Here is a 12,963-nt window from a genome sequence, read left to right as displayed (position 1 = left end):
TGCAAAACCGTTTTTTTTTTTTATCCGGACACAGTATCGGACATGCAGTACTCTGTGTCCAATTAAAAAAAAAAAACGGTTTTTTAAACCGGTGGACGGTTTTTTAAACGGTGGACGAGTACTGCGAGCAGAGGGAGGGGGGCATTCCTCCCGGCTCTCACAGCACAGCGCGATTGGCTGTGCTGTGAAGAAGGACGTCTCTGACTGACTGTCAGAAACGCCCTTCTGACCATAGAAGAGCTACGGTACCGGACCGTAAGCTCTTCACACCGGGCCCACATCGGGAAAGCCGACAGTGCGCTGAACTCAGCGCACTGTCAGCTTTCCGGCAGTATATAGAACTGCCTGTGGGCAAAATGGTGAAAGATCCTCTTTAAACATTGAGGTGGAATGAAGGGGCTCATGACACTGGGGGCAGACGAAGGGAGAGGGGAGAAGGGCATGACACTGGGGCAGAAATGGAGGGACATGAATCTGGGGGCAGAGATGGGGGGACATGAATCTGGGGGCAGAGATGGGGGGACATGAATCTGGGGACAGAGATGGGGGGGACATGAATCTGGGGGCAGAGATGGGGGGACATGAATCGGGGCAGAGATGGAGGGACATGAATCTGGGGGCAGAGATGGGGGGACATGAATCTGGGGGCAGAGATGGGGGGACATGAATCTGGGGGCAGAGATGGGGGGACATGAATCTGGGGGGGACATGAATCTGGGGGCAGAGATGGGGGGGACATGAATCTGGGGGCAGAGATGGGGGGACATGAATCTGGGGGCAGAGATGGAGGGATATGAAACTGGGGGCAGAGATGGGGGGACATGAATCTGGGGGCAGAGATGGGGGGGACATGAATCTGGGGGCAGAGATGGGGGGGACATGAATCTGGGGGCAGAGATGGGGGGGACATGAATCTGGGGGCAGAGATGGGGGGGACATGAATCTGGGGGCAGAGATGGGGGGACATGAATCTGGGGGCAGAGATGGGGGGACATGAATCTGGGGGCAGAGATGGGGGGACATGAATCTGGGGGCAGAGATGGAGGGACATGAATCTGGGGGCAGATGAAGGGTGTATATGTAACTGGGGGAAAGATGGAGGGGGGACATATAGTTTACGGGTGACTGTAGGAGGATTATACAGTGTGGGGGGCAGATGAAAAATGAATGGGCGGAGTCAACATAAAAGTGGGTGGAGCTAAATTTGCCACGGTGCGGCCCGCTGACTGGCTGGGATCTTGCTCTGCGGCCCACATGCTGAGTTGAGTTTGAGACCCCTGTTGTAGAGGCTCAAATGGTGGCAGCATTGAGGTAGAGAAGGCCATGGAGAGGTCTCCTGTGGAACTGGGTTCAGGTTCTTCAGAGCCTCAAAGCTCTTTATTAAATGCTGGTCAGAGAATTTGTTCTGTAATTGTGCATTCAGCTCTGTGAACTCTTTCAGGGTATTTAGCTCGAGACCCTTATTGAAACCCTCTTTAAGAAACTGATGAACAGAGTTTACTGAAACCACCTGTGCATCTTGTTTGGAGCACCAGGAGTTAAACATTGATCATCCGGTTATAAACGTTCACTGTGGATGGCTTTCTGGCACACAGGAGAGAGTGTTGACAACCTCCAATTAGAGATGAGAAGCTAGATGAGAGATCTTTCCAGTCGGCTCTCACCCGCCAGTTGTCCAGATATGGGAAGGAAGGATCTTCCTGTGACTGTAAAGGATTGGCGCATGTAGATAGGCCTCAGAGAGATTATCACCGTATAGTTGTTCCTCTCTAATAAGGTTATTACTGAGCATATGGTCTCCATTTTGAATTTTTTTTTTTCCCCCAAAAAAAATGGGTTAGGAGGGTGAAATCTATCACCAGCCTCTAATTGCTCTCTGGCTTGTGTACCAGGAACACCCTGGAATAGACACCATGCCCTCTTTATGTAGATGGCCCCCTTCTGTGGCCGCTTTGCTCCAGAACTCTTGATACTAACTTTCTGTGAGTACAGCACAAAATGGTTGGGGGAAATCTTACAGAATTTGAGCATTCATTTTTGATAGATGATGTGACCCAAAGTGTCTGAAGAGGTCTGTGACCAAACAGAAACAAAACTTTTAGGCTAAGGCCCCCCCCCGGGACTACGGGAACACATCACGGTTCTTCCTGCAGCGCTTTGACAGAAGGTTCACTGAGTTTTCCTCCGTGGACTTTCTGTTACCATTATATCTACGGGAAAGCCGACGGCGTTTTCCTAGATTTAATTGACATGCTGCGATTTCCAAAATCGCGCTGGTTTTGGAAATCGCAGCATGTCCGCGCTGTGGTTTTTCCCGCATAGTGAGCATGGGATTCGCATGAATCTCATCCACTTTGCAGATACTGTAAAATGCTGCGGCCCCGGCCTTAAAGGGATCCTACCATTAAAATGCTATTTTTTTGAACACGTAGGAATAGCCTTAAAGGGGTTGTCCTATAACAAGGATCCTATCTATACTGTTTGTTATTGTGGATTTAAGACTTTTCCTAAATACACTGCTTCAGCAAAACTGCTTTGTTTGTCCACTATCTTAATTTATTCACTTCATTGTTGACACTGTGTTGCTATGGCCCTTGGGATTATCTGCTCATTTCCCAAGTGACAAAGCTGCCTGCTCTCAGGGGGGAGGGAGGGGTGGCTAAGTGCACGGGAGTGAGCCTGTGTCTGTAGCTGTTCCTGTGTCTGCATCACACATGTGACCTAGCTTCCTGCTATCAGATAAAGGAGGGGGGAAATGAGTGCTGCTTTCTTATATAAAACAGTCTAAATCCTAGTGGGCTAAAGGACCTGGTCCCTCTGCTCACTAGGATTTGGCTTTCTTATATAGAGCAGGCTAAAAGCTAGTGGGCAGAAGGACCTGGTCCCTTAGCCTACTAGGATTTAGCCAACTCAATATAGAACAAGCTAAATCCAAGTGTTATAGGACCTTTGATGACATCACAGGCCCTTCAGTCGTCCCATAGGATCACGCTATGTGGTGGGCGGAGCTACATGCTAATTTGGGGGAGCTAAACTGGAGGTAGTCGGACAGTGTGGCTTTGCATATGAAACCCCACCCACAAATTGATGTTGAAAACCAGGAAGAAAGAAGTCTTTGCAGCAGTGAAGACTGGTGAGCAAGGGACATGGGAATACCCCTTTAAGTAAGGCTATTCTTATCTTATCTTTAGATGTCTTCTCCGCGCAGCCGTTTGGTATAAATCCGGGCTTTTTTCGGTATGCAAATGAGTTCTACTGCGAGAGAAATCTCCAGCGCCGCCTCCATCTTCGTCTGGAATGGCCTCTCCCCGCGTCTGCGTCTCAGTGCCGGATTTAGGGTGCATTCACACTACTGATACACTGACTGATTCTGAACGTTAAAACACATTCAGAATCAGCGCGTATAAAGCAGATTCCATTCATTTCAATGGGAGCCGGCATACGAGCGCTCCCCATTGAAATGAATGGGCTGCTTTTTTCTGTACGAGCGCTCCCATTGAAGTGAATGGGAAGTGCTCACGTGTACGGCTCGGAATGAGCCGAGCGCCGGGCCACTTTACACGGCAAGCTTATTGCCATAAGTTGAATAATTTCCTCACATATAGTTTTAGACAGATATGAAGGTTTTCCTGAGCCAGTATTTCCATATTGATCGATATGATCTCTTAAAAATGGATCGAATTTTGCTACTAGTTCTAGAAGACCAAAGTAATTGCCATTATTTGGACTTCCAAACTTTTCATTGTCTCCTCTAAATGGTAAGCCTCGTTCTGCAAGAGTGCAAATTACAGCGAAAACTCCTATAACGTAACGCCAGTATTGCTCTTTTCTTATTTCTTCCTCTAGCTTTGAAGTTAAGGTTTTCCCTTTTGCTCTTGTTAAGTACATTAACATAGCATTCCTATGATTTTCCGAATTTTCTTTTTTTTTAATAATATTTTTATTTAATTTTTTTAAATTTTTTTCTATTTTTTTTATTTCCGAATTTTCATGAGTATGAATGATAGCAGGGTTTTTCCAATCATTAAACCTTTCAGAAGTTAATGCTGTTGCAGAAGATGCAATATTTGGAAAGAGTTTACAAACAAAGCAAAAAACACGGCCTTTTGAGGGAGAGCACACAAGCCATTCTAGGGTATATTTTTCTCCATTGGCTTTTGTTGAATAAAAAATTGCTTTTGTACAAAAATGTATATCTTATATTCTTATATTCTAGCTTAGAATTTAAAAATGGTCCACAGTGATGCTGAGCTTGAAAAGGGCCCTTCTCTACCCAATATGATACATCATTTTGCGATAAATTTGTCCACAAGCCAACATCTGTTACAGTAGACATGTATTTGACATCACTATCTAAATTTGCAACATCTTGAACATGGTGTTTCTCATTAGTTGTCTGAAAAAAATTCTGAATATTTGTATTATTTTCTTGTGGCTCGTTTGTGTCTTCGTGTTCAGTAAGTTGCTCTTGAATTAGTTCCATATTTTCACTTTGTGTTGGTGCAACAGCCGTGTCCTCACATACAACGTGCTGCATTGCTTCCAATAGAGTACCGTGTTTCCCCGAAAATAAGACAGTGTGTTATATTAAATTGTCACTCTTAATATAGGACCTGTCTTATTTTCGGGGGTGCCTTATTACAACTGGCAGTCATGCCGGCACTTCCTTAGTGGAGCGTCAGCATGACTGCCGGTTGTAGGTAGTGTAGTGTAGGGGAGGGGGGAAGTTATCACACTTACCTTTCCCTTCTTCCTAGCAGCGCTGGTGCTGCTGTTTGTCCTGGAAGTGGTGAGCGGGGCTTAGCTAGGCTTCGGGGGGCGGGGCTTAGCGATGCTTCGGGGGTGGGGCTTAGCGGAGCTTTGCAAGCTCCACTTCACTGACACAGCAGCCGTGCTCTGTGCTCCGTGTGCACAGGAAAGCCGGCTGCTGCCTCTTCTGTATGGCAGCTGCTGTCTCTGGGATGAGCTGGGATAGATCATCCTACAACAGCAGAGGCAGCAGCCGGCTTTGCTGTGCACACGGAACACAGAGCATGGCTGCTGTGTCAGTGAAGTGGAGCTTGCTAAGCCCCGCCCCGAAACCCCGCTAAGCCCCGCCCCCCTAAACCCTGCACACCACTGCCGGGCATGCCTTTTTTTCGGGGGATGCCTTATATTAGGCAATTCAACAGAAACCCCCGCATGCCTTACTTTCAGGGGGTGTCATACTTTCAGGGAAACACGGTAGTACTAGTTGGCACATGCATGTAAGCAGTAATCGGCATTACCTTCTTTGCCTCATACTTTTGTAGCTTCTTTTTCTTGTATTTGCAAGCGCCACTTTCAAATCTTTTACTCATTCTTAGATTAGCTGAACAAATACTTTATTGTTGAGAGTGCGATCCTTCGTTCCTGCTCACCGCGTCGAATACAAAGTAGAAGAGAGAGTGACTTATGTCAGCTTCCGGTTTTTGTATGTCGCGGGCAAGTTGTTGCTGCCCTCTGGTGATAGCTCCGCCACAATCTTAACCAATACATTTTTATGTTTGCTTATTAGTTATATGCGTAGAATTTCTCCTTATTTTCGGCTGTGTATTAGTGTTCACTGTTTTTAGAATAGTGTAATTTTAATTTTGCTAACAATTTGAATGTAGGCCCCTCTTGATCTTGAGGCCCTAGGCTGAAGCCTAGTTAGTTAACCGATTGGTAAATCCGGCACTGCTTGGTCTCCAAATTCCCCAGATTTTAGTACTGATCAAGTATGTGTTGAAAAATACATTTGATCCATGTAGGCCTCACCTCATAATAAAGAGGACTTATAGCCAGACTGAGACCCCTGCATGAACCCTTTTTGTTGTACGGTATACTCCAGTATAACTCGCTGGTCTTGTTGAGCAGACCTCTTCCACAAGTTTTATCCATATGATTCTGATAGTTCATAGTGCTGTGGATCAAAGAAGGGGACTCTCTCCCATACATGGTGGGATACAACCAATGTTCCCTCTAAGCCCTGGAAGCTGCTGAGCGGAACAGCTAGTGAGCTGGGCAAGGCTCCATCAATGATGGGCGACCTGATGGCCAAACAGTACCACCAGTAGTAAACAAGAAAACGCTAATCTAGTGTATAGATAGTATAATGATCCTTCCGTAGTCGTCCCTCCCCCACACACAGATTGGTGCTGAGGAAAGTGGTATAATATCTTCAGAATAGACAAACAAAAAGTGTTAAAGTCCTATGCCCACCATCTACAAGGTACGTAGATGTAATTTCTATAACTATTCATGTGAGGTGTTAAATTCTATCAATATTTGAAGAGCTAGTGTTGCCCCTGCTCCCCTTTGGCACTAGACTGGTTCAGCAGACTGCAGCGTTTCCGCTGTAGGTGTGAATAAGTGTCCTATTCACCTTTGCACAATTTTAATGGAAGGGCAATATTTTGAGACGTTTTAACTTGTGAAGAATAAAGTTTAATGATGTTAATACTTTTTTTTGTAGATTGTGAGACTCATATAGGGATCACAATATACTTTTTTTTTCCTATCAGTATGTCTTTGTAGAATGGGAGAAAATCCACGAAAACACAGGGAGAACATACAAACTCCTTGCAGATGTTGTTCCTGGTGGGATTTGAACCCAGGACTCCAGCGCTGCAGTGCTAACCACTGAGCCACCGTGTTGCCCCAATTATTTTAATACTTACCTTGTAGAGGGTGGGCATAGGACTTTTCCACTTTTTGTTTGTCCATTGTAGTTACTACTAGGTCAATTATATTTGGTTTGTCCATATCTTCAGAATAGATGAAAATACACAAATGAAAAGACTTTCACTCACATGATCAGACAAGTGTATGTATAAGAATGAATCCAGCCAGTCCGGTTGTATCTCCACAAGCTGCAGCTCCCACCTTGAGGAAAACCAAAGGTAATCCACTTGAAGATGAATAGAACAAAGCCAGCAATGACTGCGAAAAAATTAGGTAAGTACGGAGAGCTACTTGGATAGTCAAAAACAATGTGTTTATTAACCCGTCTGACCTGACGGGACCTGCTCTCGTTTTTTGCACTTGAGAAAGGGCCAGTGTAAGGCCCGAAATGCGTCGTGCTATATGCTGTATTTTTAACTACCCAATAAACCCTATGTGATTGGACCCTGGTTTACCATCTTCTTAAACATACCAGTGTGCACGGTTCTCCCTCAACGGACCTTTGGTCCCCTTTTTCTTCTTCAGTATTTCCTCCGGTTCTCCGGTGACGGATTGAACTGCTGCCACTCTCACCCTAATATGATTTCAAGTGTTGTGACTGTTCACAACCTCATAAGGTGAGAGGCCATCTGGTCCACGTTAATACTTACCCAGTTTTTAATCATTTGTTTACTCTTAAATACTACACTTAGTGCGCTCGGTGTCTTTGTTTTGTTTTATTTTTCTTTATTAAAAAACGAAAATACATAAGTACAACACGTTTCGTGGGACCCTTCCCACTTGTTCAGGTACACCTCATTTTTTTGTAGGCCTTTCTGGTTTTGTTCTATTCATCACTGTATTTACTATCCCTTTATTGCAGGGGTTGGGAACCTATGGCTTGTGAGCCAGATGTGACTCTTTTGATGGCTGCATCCGGCTCGCAGACAGGGGCGTAACTATCGGGCCATGGGCTCCACAAGCACTATTATACTCATGGGTCTTTTTGGACCTCCGAGTATCATGATTGGAGGCCCAGGAGAGGTAAGGGAACATAAAAACCAGCGTTACTTTCCTCTACGGGTTCCCAACAGGCTTCAGGCCTACTTGCGTGTCGTCCCAGATGTCAAATGACCAGGGCCTGCGTCCATATGTGTCGCGACGCAAGCCCCCTGGTCACATGACGTCCCGGATGTCATTGAAGATGGCCGACAGCGGCAGAGAGTGCAGCTGAGCCAGGGAGAGGTAAATAACAGTGTTTTTATCCCCCCTGGGTCTCTGATTATTATACTCTGGGGTCTGAAAAGACCCCAGAGTATAATAATTGTTTGTGAGTGTCCACAATGGGGCATAAAACTGTGTGCATGGGCCACTATGGGGCATAATAGTGCGTGCAGGAAAGCGGGGGGGTATTATGGCTCTCACGGAATTACATTTTAAAATATGTGGCGTTCATGGTTCTTTCAGCCAGAAAGGTTCCAGACCCCTGCTTTATTGTGACACCGGTGTATACATTATCCCTGCACTATGACACCACTGAACATTATTCCTGTACTGTGACACCACTGTGTACATTATTTGTGTATTTATAAAAAATTTTCCCCTGAAATGGGGCAATTGGCATGAGCCTCATGGGGTTTTTTGCCTTCCCCTGGATCAAAACTGTAGGGGACTGAAGTGTTATAGGTTGGACTTGATGGACTAATGTCTTTATCCAACCTCATCTACTACGTATGTAAATATGTAACTATATTTCTTTACTGAGTCACTGACGGGTGATTTACTCAAAGTACTTAACTAGATCACTGTAGGAGTAAATAATACTAAAACATAACTTTTACTGATATTTGTTTAAAATTAGCCTAAATAAAATGATAACACAATTGCAGTATGACTTCACTATTATCAGGCAACAATTAGTATTTTTATTGCCTTCCCTATACAGTCATCTACAAAATATCTTTTTTCCCATATGTAGCTCTCAGATAGTTTGTTGAGAACCACACAGTTTACCCCTTGATATCTGGGTACTAACAAATGCAGAGACCAGAGACCCAGTTGATCAGGTAGCAATCAAAATATCCCACCAGGTGAATGAAAGCTCTGTGGTCTATTTACTACATATGCAAGGCTGGCTGTGGCACAACAGGTCCCAGCCAGACCTTAAATAGCTCCATTCATCAACTCTCTGTCTCTGTTCTCTGCATTTGTTAGTACCTAGATATCAAGGGGTAAACTGTGTGGTTCTCAACAAACTATCTGAGAGCTACATATGGGAAAAAAGATATTTTGTAGATGACTGTATAGGGAAGGCAATAAAAATACTAATTGTTGCCTGATAATAGTGAAGTCATACTGCAATTGTGTTATCATTTTATTTAGGCTAATTTTAAACAAATATCAGTAAAAGTTATGTTTTAGTATTATTTACTCCTACAGTGATCTATATTTCTTTACTGTAAAATCACTTTGGGGGTTATTCCTGTATTTAAAGGAGACCACAGTCATTGTACACTTTACAAATTTTCACCATGCTGCTTACAGGGCGGCTATCACTGTCCCCAGGTACTTTAAACCGCTTCCATAATGCTATTAGCAGAATAAAAACTAAACCTTTCTTTTGTTTCATAGCCCCAGGAATGCAGAGAAAAAGCACTTTTATTCTTTATTAAAATGAGGATCTTGGAGCACAGGGGGGTTTTCTTCTATTATGGTCAGTTCACACAGAGTTTTTTTTGGCAGCAGAATCTGCCTCAAAATCCGATGCCAAAAGCGGCTCCCATTGACTTCAATGGGAGCCACTCGCTTCTTTTTTTCAGCTAGCTCCCTACCGATTAGGCCCATTCATTTGGGCATAATCTGGAGGGGAATGCCGTGATGGGATGCCAGTGCACTACATCGGCATCCCATTGTGGCTAGCCACAAGGAATGTTCACATGCAAAGATGCAGATTCTGCCGTGTGAACATACCCTTACTGAGCACTGCTGCAGCATCACTAAACCCGCCCATCCTGCATTCATCCGGGTTTCAGTTGATCCTCCCACTGCCCAGATGGAGGAGCTGAATGCAGGATGGACATGTTTAGGGATGATGCAGCAGTGCTCAGTAATAGAAGAAAATTCCCCAGGTGCTAATTCGAATAAAGAATAAAAGTACTTTTTCTCTGCATCCCTGGGGCTCTGAAACTTAAGAAAGGTATGGTTTTTATTCTGCTACCAGCATTTACAGCACCATGGCAGCAGTGTAAAGTAGCTGGGGGCAACGATAGACTCCCTTTAAGGTGGGCATGGTGAAGTGAGCCCCATTACAGGTTTTGTAATGGGGCTCCATGGTTGCTTATTATGACCCTGAGAGCGGTAGAGGTGAGCTGAAACTGTGCAGGTGCAATAAAAACAAAAAAAGAGATCATGTGACCAGTGCAAGGGAATGTTGCTAAACCAGACGTCTGAACACACAAAAGATTGTATATTGGAAATAAGGTTTTCCGAATGACTGAGAAGGAATGCTCAATGAAAAAAAGAGTGCGATTTTTTTTTTCTCATTTTTTTTTTCTTTTTTACTCCATATACAAATATGCCTATAGCTTTAAACTACTTGTTAAATGAAGGTATCCACATCAATTGCCAGACGAGTTATACCGTGCCCTCCATTTTCTCTAGCAGCAAGACTGCTGCCAGGAGAAGTTGAATGTAGCTTCGTACATGTGCACTTTCAATATTCAGTGGATGGGTGATGACTTGATGGTAATTTTACTGGAATACCTCTTAGAAGGGGCATTCCAATTACAAGAAAATAATCGGCAGGTTTTAGGTACTAAAACCAGGGACATTATCTGGCAGTGCAACCCATGGTTTCCCATAAGATGACCTTATAATGCTTTACTGCAGGGGTGCCCAATACGTCGATCGCGATCTACTGGTGGTAGATAGCAAAGGACGTATTGGTCGATCGCGGGATGCAGGGATCCCCGGTGTCTGCTTGTTCACAGTGCAGGCTGAGAGTCATCTCCGGACACTGGCAGGCGAGCTGCCGCAGCCCCAGCCTGCCAGTGTCCCGAGATAACTCTCAGCCTGCGCTGTGAAGAAGCAGACACCGGGGATCCCTGGGCAGCCACAGAACACCGCTGTCTCCTGCTATCACGATCCGCCTGGCCCCGCCCACAAGCCAACCCGGTCCCGCCCAGGCCCCGCCCACAGGCCCGCCCTGGTAGATCTTTTGCCTTGGTCAGCTAATAAAGTAGCTCACATGCTGAAGAAGTGTGAGCACCCCTGCTTTACTGCTACCGGCATCCCTAATAACATAGGGAAGCATGTGCACCAAAGCGGGGTGTACCTCCTCGGGTTCAGGGCATCACAGCAATTGGCAGCACTAATGTCACATGTTCCCTAATTTTTTTAAAGTTTTGTTCACATTCCGTTTCATCCTTATGTCTCAGGTTTATGTTAAGAGCTTTTTCTGACATATGCTTGAAACAGAAGGCTCTAATGTATATCACATATACAGTGACATACTTTGTCCATAGGGTTCCATGTCCATGGATGCATTTGCAGAAAATAGTATAGTCTACAACACAATAACAAGATATATTATAATATACCACTCTGATAGATGTCTAAAGAAAACTCTTCATTAGGGGAATGTGTCCTATGGATACATACAGATTGTATAGACATGATGATAAAGCTCTTTAATGTGAACAGAGCCAAAGCAAACAATTAATGATTCCTCTAGAAAAAGAAATATGGATTTTTATAGTGCCTTTTCGTTCTTGAACATAGAGCTGGTCCAAACCCACAGACTCTGTACAGGAACTCCAGTGGTAGAAAGTCAACTAGAAAGTGACGTTTAGAGAAATTTGGTCACCCCTTAGTGTGTTGCCTGGCAATCTCAGGGCTTGTCTAGAGTACTTACAGTATCAGCGAGTATGGAGGACTTCCAAAGGAAGACGTAGAGTTTTCCAAGTTCATGCAACCAAATCATTAAAAAATATAGAAAAGAAATTTTTCTCTGCGTCCCTGGGGCTCTGAAACATAAGAAAGGTATTGTTTTTATTCTGCTACCAGCATCTACAGCACCATGGCAGCGATGTAAAGTAGCTGGGGGCAATGATAGACTCCCTTTAAGGTGGGCATGGTGAAGTGAGCCCCTTTACAGGTTTTGTATTATATCCACCATTACATCCACATCTTTCATAGTTTTGTTCCAATCAAAAGGGAACACAAGAAAATAAGCAGCATTAATAGCATTGAGAGGACTGAAATCCTACAACCGTCTCACATTGGGTCGGAGATCACTTTCTCTATTATGCAAGTCTATGAGATTCACTTTGAGGCCCTCAGGCACGGCATAAGTGACTTCCAGACCACAGTAGAGGCTGTAGGAAGGTCCCAATGTGGTCATGTGGTACAGCTGAGGAACAGTATGGAGGGTGTAATTATAGAAAGGCATTGGTAAGAACAATCTCTTCATGTCATGACCATCTATTTTACCATTCTAGGTCTATGCAAGGGATTTGGGGCTCTGGATCCGTCTCCAGGCTAGGCTGCAGGAGGAGTTTTATGTAGTACTATCTTAAGTGAATTGAAATGTCCTATAGGTATAACACACCATGCTATGTGCTGTATGTTTTATATTCAACGCTCAGCTGTCTGCTTCCTGCTCCATTCTCTGTGTATCAGCTGCCGATAACACCTGATCAGTGGGGGTGCTGAGATGAGCGTTGAACCCCTTCTAATCTGATATATATAACCTATCCTTACCACGGGTCATGAAGATTTTTAGCCTTGAAACCCCCTTTAACCACATATCTCAGTCCCATGTAAATGGATGATTATTTTGCAGCACTACTGAATATTTTCATAAGACTACTGCTAATCCTTGAAGTCACTATCATCTTCTTAAAAAATTAAACCTAAATATTTGCTCACAACGAAACGACCTACATACAATCTAAAAATATTTCATATAAAAAACATCTCTATCGCCATTCTATGCATCAAACAACGGAAATCATTTTCTGAACCAATTTACCTTATAATTTGACCCATCCAAAAAAAAAAAAAAAAAAAAAAGGATGATGTCCTTACAACCCAATAATGGCGAACATCCAGGGTTTGGCATATGAACTGACTGTACAGCATATCCTAGATAGCAAAGACTAACATTGCATTCTCACGCAGCGCTCCAATCACAGACTTACAAAATTGAGGGGCGGTGAACTAGTACAATACCCAAATGCAAGCTCGCTTACAATAAAAAAAAAAAAGTAGTTCTTGTTATTGTGAAGTGTTACACTGTTT

This window comes from Leptodactylus fuscus, chromosome 3 (assembly GCF_031893055.1).
Source record: "Leptodactylus fuscus isolate aLepFus1 chromosome 3, aLepFus1.hap2, whole genome shotgun sequence".
Classification (NCBI taxonomy): domain Eukaryota; kingdom Metazoa; phylum Chordata; class Amphibia; order Anura; family Leptodactylidae; genus Leptodactylus; species Leptodactylus fuscus.
The sequence above is the reverse complement of the archived record's forward strand: the minus strand, read 5'-3'. Positions refer to the sequence as shown.